The sequence below is a fragment of the Andrena cerasifolii genome, unplaced genomic scaffold (genome assembly GCF_050908995.1).
Source record: "Andrena cerasifolii isolate SP2316 unplaced genomic scaffold, iyAndCera1_principal scaffold0036, whole genome shotgun sequence".
Classification (NCBI taxonomy): Eukaryota; Metazoa; Arthropoda; class Insecta; order Hymenoptera; family Andrenidae; genus Andrena; species Andrena cerasifolii.
Window position 1 is genome coordinate 125,048 of NW_027484929.1, and position 6,909 is coordinate 131,956.

At 24.1% G+C, this 6,909-nt stretch overlaps 1 long non-coding RNA gene across 1 annotated transcript; it reads right to left on the bottom strand.

The window, feature by feature from the left end:
• Positions 1-824: 824 nt before the first annotated feature.
• Positions 825-2,728, bottom strand: LOC143378053 (uncharacterized). Its single transcript, XR_013087483.1, has 2 exons — positions 1,914-2,728; positions 825-1,868 (listed from the first exon to the last, which is right to left on the bottom strand). It is a non-coding gene; the product is annotated as an uncharacterized LOC143378053 (long non-coding RNA).
• Positions 2,729-6,909: the final 4,181 nt, after the last annotated feature.

The following is a 6,909-nucleotide window of genomic DNA, read 5'->3' on the forward strand; positions in this document are numbered from 1 at the left end:
GAGTTGTATCAAATAAAAATTAAGAGTTACGAGGCATTAATAACATTTCCCGCGACTCCCTGATCTAGCATCAGGTTAGTTAGCAACCTTTCATCCAAATAAAGGAATTTTACCAACCTAGTGGCTCCCCGATTTCGCATCGGGTTCGTCCACGTGTAACCCTCCTACGGCTCCCTGATTTCGCATCAGGTTCGTCCGTATCCTACAGCTCCCTGGTTTCGCACCAGGTTCGTCTGTAAGTCTACCAACCTCCGAACAGCTCCCTGGTTTCGCACCAGGTTCGTCTGTGAATAATCCAACCTCCTAACAGCTCCTCGACTTCGCGTCGAGTTCGTCTGTGAACATCATCCTAGTGACACCCCGATTTCGCATCGGGTTCGTTCACGACGTTTCACCCTCCTGCGGCTCCCTGATTTCAAATCAGGTTCGTCCGCGCTTGACTCCATTCCTAGAGGCTCCCTGATTTCGCATCAGGTTCGTCCTCGCCGTCAATAATCCAAGCGGCTCCCTGATTTCGCATCAGGTTCGTCCGTGCACCTTACTAACAAATTCGTTAACCATATTCCTTGGGAAATACCCTTCTCGCCGGCCTCTCGCGTTGCCGCAGCCCCGGCTCGTAACATCGAAAATTTATATACCTATTTTTTTAATTAGCTATTTTTCTCTATTTATACACCTATTTTTTCTCTAGTTTATTTACCTCTTTTTTTCTGTATTTATTTACCTACTTTGTTTTCTCTACTTCATTACCTATTTTTCACTGTTTATTTACCTATTTTTTCCTCCAATTTATTTACCTATTTTTTCCTTAATTTATTTACCTATTTTTTTCTTTACCTTTTTTTCTTTGATTTATTTAGCTATTTTTCTCTATTTATACACCTATTTTTTCTCTAGTTTATTTACCTATTTTTTCTCTGTTTATTTACATATTTTTTCCTTTAATTTATTTACCTATTGTTTTATTTACCTTTTTTCTTTGATTTATTTAGGTATTTATATATATTTATACACCTATTTTTTCTCTAGATAATTTACCTAATTTTCTCTATTTATTTCCCTATTTTTCTCTATATATTTACCTATTTTTCTCTCTCATTTATTTACGTATTTTTTCTCTGTTTAATTACCTATTTTTTCCTCTAATTTATTTACCTATTTTTTTAGTTACCTTTTTTTCTTTGGTTTATTTACCTATTTTTCTCTATTTATACACCTATTTTTTCTCTAGTTTATTTACCTCTTTTTTCTGTATTTATTTACCTACTTTGTTTTCTCTACTTCATTGCCTATTTTTCTCTATTTATTTACCTATTTTCTGTATTTATTTACCTCCTTTGTATTCTCTACTTCATTACCTATTTTCCACTATTTCTTTATTTATTTTTTTCTCTAATTTATTTACCTATTTTTTCCTTAATTTATTTACCTATTTTTTTCTTTACCTTTTTTTCTTTGATTTATTTAGCTATTTTTCTCTATTTATACACCTATTTTTCTCTAGTTTATTTACCTATTTTTTCTCTGTTTATTTACATATTTTTTCCTTTAATTTATTTACCTATTGTTTTATTTACCTTTTTTCTTTGATTTATTTAGGTATTTATATATATTTCTACACCTATTTTTTCTCTAGATAATTTACCTAATTTTCTCTATTTATTTCCCTATTTTTCTCTATATATTTACCTATTTTTCTCTCTCATTTATTTACGTATTTTTTCTCTGTTTAATTACCTATTTTTTCCTCTAATTTCTTTACCTATTTTTTATTTACCTTTTTTTCCTTGATTTATTTAGCTATTTTTCTCTATGTATACACCTATTTTTTCTCTAGTTTATTTACCTATTTTTCTCTATTTATTTACCTATTTTTCTCTATTTATTTACCTATTGTTTCTCTATTTATTTACCTATTTTTCTCTATTTATTTACCTATTGTTTCTCTAGTTTATTTACCTCTTTTTTCGGTATTTATTTACCTACTTTGTTTTCTCTACTTCATTACCTATTTTTCTCTGTTTATTTACCTATTTGTTCCTCTAATTTATTTACCTATTTTATATTTACCTTTTTTCCTTTGGTTTATTTACCTATTTTTCTCTATTTATACACCTATTTTTTCTCTACCTACTTTTCCCATTTTTCTGTATTTATTTACCTATTTTTCTCTGTTTATTTACCTATTTGTTCCTCTAATTTATTTACCTATTTTATATTTACCTTTTTTCCTTTGGTTTATTTACCTATTTTTCTCTATTTATACACCTATTTTTTCTCTAGCTAATTTACCTATTTTTCTGTATTTATTTACCTCTTTTGTTGTCTCTATTTATTTACCTATTTTGTTTTCTCTATTTATTTAACTATTTTTTCTCTAGATAATTTACCTATACTTTCTATATTTATTTACCTATTTTTTCTCTAATTATTTACCACTTTTTTCTGTATTTAGTTACCTCCTTTGTATTCTTTACTTTATTACCTATTTTTCACTATTTCTTTATCTATTTTTTTCTCTAATTTATTTACAAATTTTTTCTCTGTTTATTTACCTATTTTTTCCTCTAATTTATTTATCTATTTTTTCTCTAATTTATTTACCTATTTTTTCTCTATTTATTTACCTCCTTAGTTTTCTCAATTTATTTACCTTTTTTCCCTCTATTTATATACCTATTTTTTTAATTAGCTATTTTTCTCTATTTATACACCTATTTTTTCTCTAGTTTATTTACCTCATTTTTCTGTATTTATTTACCTACTTTGTTTTCTCTACTTCATTGCCTATTTTTCTCTATTTATTTGCCTATTTTTTTCTCTAAATTATTTACCTATTTTTCTCGATTTATTTACCTATTTTCTGTATTTATTTACCTCCTTTGTATTCTCTACTTCATTACCTATTTTCCACTATCCCTTTATCTATTTTTTTTTTAATTTATTTACCAATTTTTCTCTGCTTATTTACCTATTTTTTTCCTCTAATTTCTTTACCTATTTTTTATTTACCTTTTTTTCCTTGATTTATTTAGCTATTTTTCTCTATGTATACACCTATTTTTTTTCTAGTTTATTTACCTATCTTTATCTATTTATTTACCTATTTTTCTCTATTTATTTACCTATTGTTTCTCTAGTTTATTTACCTCTTTTTTCTGTATTTATTTACCTACTTTGTTTTCTCTACTTCATTACCTATTTTTCTCTATTTATTTACCTCTTTTGTTTTCTCTATTTATTTATCTATTTTTTCTCTAGATATTTTACCTATTTTTTCTATATTCTTTTACCTATTTTTTCTCTATTTATTTTCCAATTTTTTGTCTATTCATTTACTTTTTTCTATTTATTTACCTCTTTCTTTCTCTAATTTATACACCTATATTTTCTCTATTTATTTAACTTTTTTTCTCTATTTATTTACCTATTTTTTCCTTTAATTTATTTACCTATTGTTTTATTTACCTTTTTTCTTTGATTTATTTAGGTATTTATATATATTTATACACCTATTTTTTCTCTAGATAATTTACCTATTTTTCTCTATTTATTTACCTATTTTTTCTCTATTTATTTACCTCCTTTGTTTTCTCTATTTATTTACCTATTTTTTCTATAGTTATTTACCTCTTTTGTTTTCTCTATTTATTTACCTAGTTTGTTTTCTCTACGTCATTACCTATTTTTTCTCTAGTTTATTTACCTATCTTTATCTATTTATTTACCTATTTTTCTCTATTTATTTACCTATTGTTTCTCTAGTTTATTTACCTCTTTTTTCGGTATTTATTTACCTACTTTGTTTTCTCTACTTCATTACCTATTTTTCTCTGTTTATTTACCTATTTGTTCCTCTAATTTATTTACCTATTTTATATTTACCTTTTTTCCTTTGGTTTATTTACCTATTTTTCTCTATTTATACACCTATTTTTTCTCTACCTAATTTTCCCATTTTTCTGTATTTATTTACCTATTTTTTCTCTATTTATTTACCTCTTTTGTTTTCTCTATTTATTTACCTATTTTCTGTATTTATTTACCCCCTTTGTATTCTCTACTTCATTACCTATTTCCCACTATTTCTTTATCAATTTTTTCCTCTAATTTCTTTACCTATTTTTTAGTTACCTTTTTTTCTTTTGTTTATTTACCTATTATTCTCTATTTATACACCTATTTTTTCTCTAGCTAATTTACTTTTTTTTCTGTATTTATTTACCTCTTTTGTTGTCTCTATTTATTTACCTATTTTCTGTATTTATTTACCTCCTTTGTATTCTCTACTTCATTACCTATTTTCCACTATTTCTTTATTTATTTTTTTCTCTAATTTATTTACCTATTTTTTCCTTAATTTCTTTACCTATTTTTTAGTTACCTTTTTTTCTTTTGTTTATTTACCTATTTTTCTCTATTTATACACCTATTTTTTCTCTAGCTAATTTACTTTTTTTTCTGTATTTATTTACCTCTTTTGTTGTCTCTATTTATTTACCTATTTTGTTTTCTCTATTTATTTACCTATTTTTTCTCTAGATAATTTACCTATATTTTCTATATTTATTTACCTATTTTTTCTCTAATTATTTTACCACTTTTTTCTGTATTTATTTACCTCCTTTGTATTCTCTACTTCATTACCTATTTTTCACTATTTCTTTATCTATTTTTTTCTCTAATTTATTTACAAATTTTTTCTCTGTTTATTTACCTATTTTTTCCTCTAATTTATTTATCTATTTTTCTCTAATTTATTTACCTATTTTTTCCTCTAATTTATTTATCTATTTTTCTCTAATTTATTTACCTATTTTTTCTCTATTCATTTACCTCCTTTGTTTTCTCAATTTATTTACCTTTTTTCCCTCTATTTATATACCTATTTTTTTAATTAGCTATTTTTCTCTATTTATACATCTATTTTTTCTCTAGTTTATTTACCTCTTTTTTTCTGTATTTATTTACCTACTTTGTTTTCTCTACTTCATTACCTATTTTTCTCTGTTTATTTACCTATTTTTTCCTCCAATTTATTTACCTATTTTTTATTTACCTTTTTTCCTTTGGTTTATTTACCTATTTTTCTCTATTTATACACCTATTTTTTCTCTACCTACTTTACCTATTTTTCTGTATTTATTTACCTATTTTTTCTCTATTTATTTACCTCCTTTGTATTCTCTACTTCATTACCTATTTTCCACTATTTCTTTATTTATTTTTTTCTCTAATTTATTTACCTATTTTTTCCTTAATTTATTTACGTATTTTTTTCTTTACCTTTTTTTCATTGATTTATTTAGCTATTTTTCTCTATTTATACACCTATTTTTTCTCTAGATAATTTACCTAATTTTCTCTATTTATTTCCCTATTTTTCTCTATATATTTACCTATTTTTCTCTCTCATTTATTTACGTATTTTTTCTCTGTTTAATTACCTATTTTTTCCTCTAATTTATTTACCTATTTTTTTAGTTACCTTTTTTTCTTTGGTTTATTTACCTATTTTTCTCTATTTATACACCTATTTTTTCTCTAGTTTATTTACCTCTTTTTTCTGTATTTATTTACCTACTTTGTTTTCTCTACTTCATTGCCTATTTTTCTCTATTTATTTGCCTATTTTTTTCTCTAAATTATTTACCTATTTTTCTCGATTTATTTACCTATTTTCTGTATTTATTTACCTCCTTTGTATTCTCTACTTCATTACCTATTTTCCACTATCCCTTTATCTATTTTTTTTTTAATTTATTTACCAATTTTTCTCTGCTTATTTACCTATTTTTTTCCTCTAATTTCTTTACCTATTTTTTATTTACCTTTTTTTCCTTGATTTATTTAGCTATTTTTCTCTATGTATACACCTATTTTTTCTCTAGTTTATTTACCTATCTTTATCTATTTATTTACCTATTTTTCTCTATTTATTTACCTATTGTTTCTCTAGTTTATTTACCTCTTTTTTCTGTATTTATTTACCTACTTTGTTTTCTCTACTTCATTACCTATTTTTCTCTATTTATTTACCTCTTTTGTTTTCTCTATTTATTTATCTATTTTTTCTCTAGATATTTTACCTATTTTTTCTATATTCTTTTACCTATTTTTTCTCTATTTATTTTCCAATTTTTTGTCTATTCATTTACTTTTTTCTATTTATTTACCTCTTTCTTTCTCTAATTTATACACCTATATTTTCTCTATTTATTTAACTTTTTTTCTCTATTTATTTACCTATTTTTTCCTTTAATTTATTTACCTATTGTTTTATTTACCTTTTTTCTTTGATTTATTTAGGTATTTATATATATTTATACACCTATTTTTTCTCTAGATAATTTACCTATTTTTCTCTATTTATTTACCTATTTTTTCTATAGTTATTTACATCTTTTGTTTTCTCTATTTATTTACCTAGTTTGTTTTCTCTACGTCATTACCTATTTTTTCTCTAGTTTATTTACCTTTCTTTATCTATTTATTTACCTATTTTTCTCTATTTATTTACCTATTGTTTCTCTAGTTTATTTACCTCTTTTTTCGGTATTTATTTACCTACTTTGTTTTCTCTACTTCATTACCTATTTTTCTCTGTTTATTTACCTATTTGTTCCTCTAATTTATTTACCTATTTTATATTTACCTTTTTTCCTTTGGTTTATTTACCTATTTTTCTCTATTTATACACCTATTTTTTCTCTACCTAATTTTCCCATTTTTCTGTATTTATTTACCTATTTTTTCTATATTTATTTACCTATTTTTTCTCTAATTATTTACCACTTTTTTCTGTATTTATTTACCTCCTTTGTATTCTCTACTTCATTACCTATTTTTCACTATTTCTTTATCTATTTTTTTCTCTAATTTATTTACAAATTTTTTCTCTGTTTATTT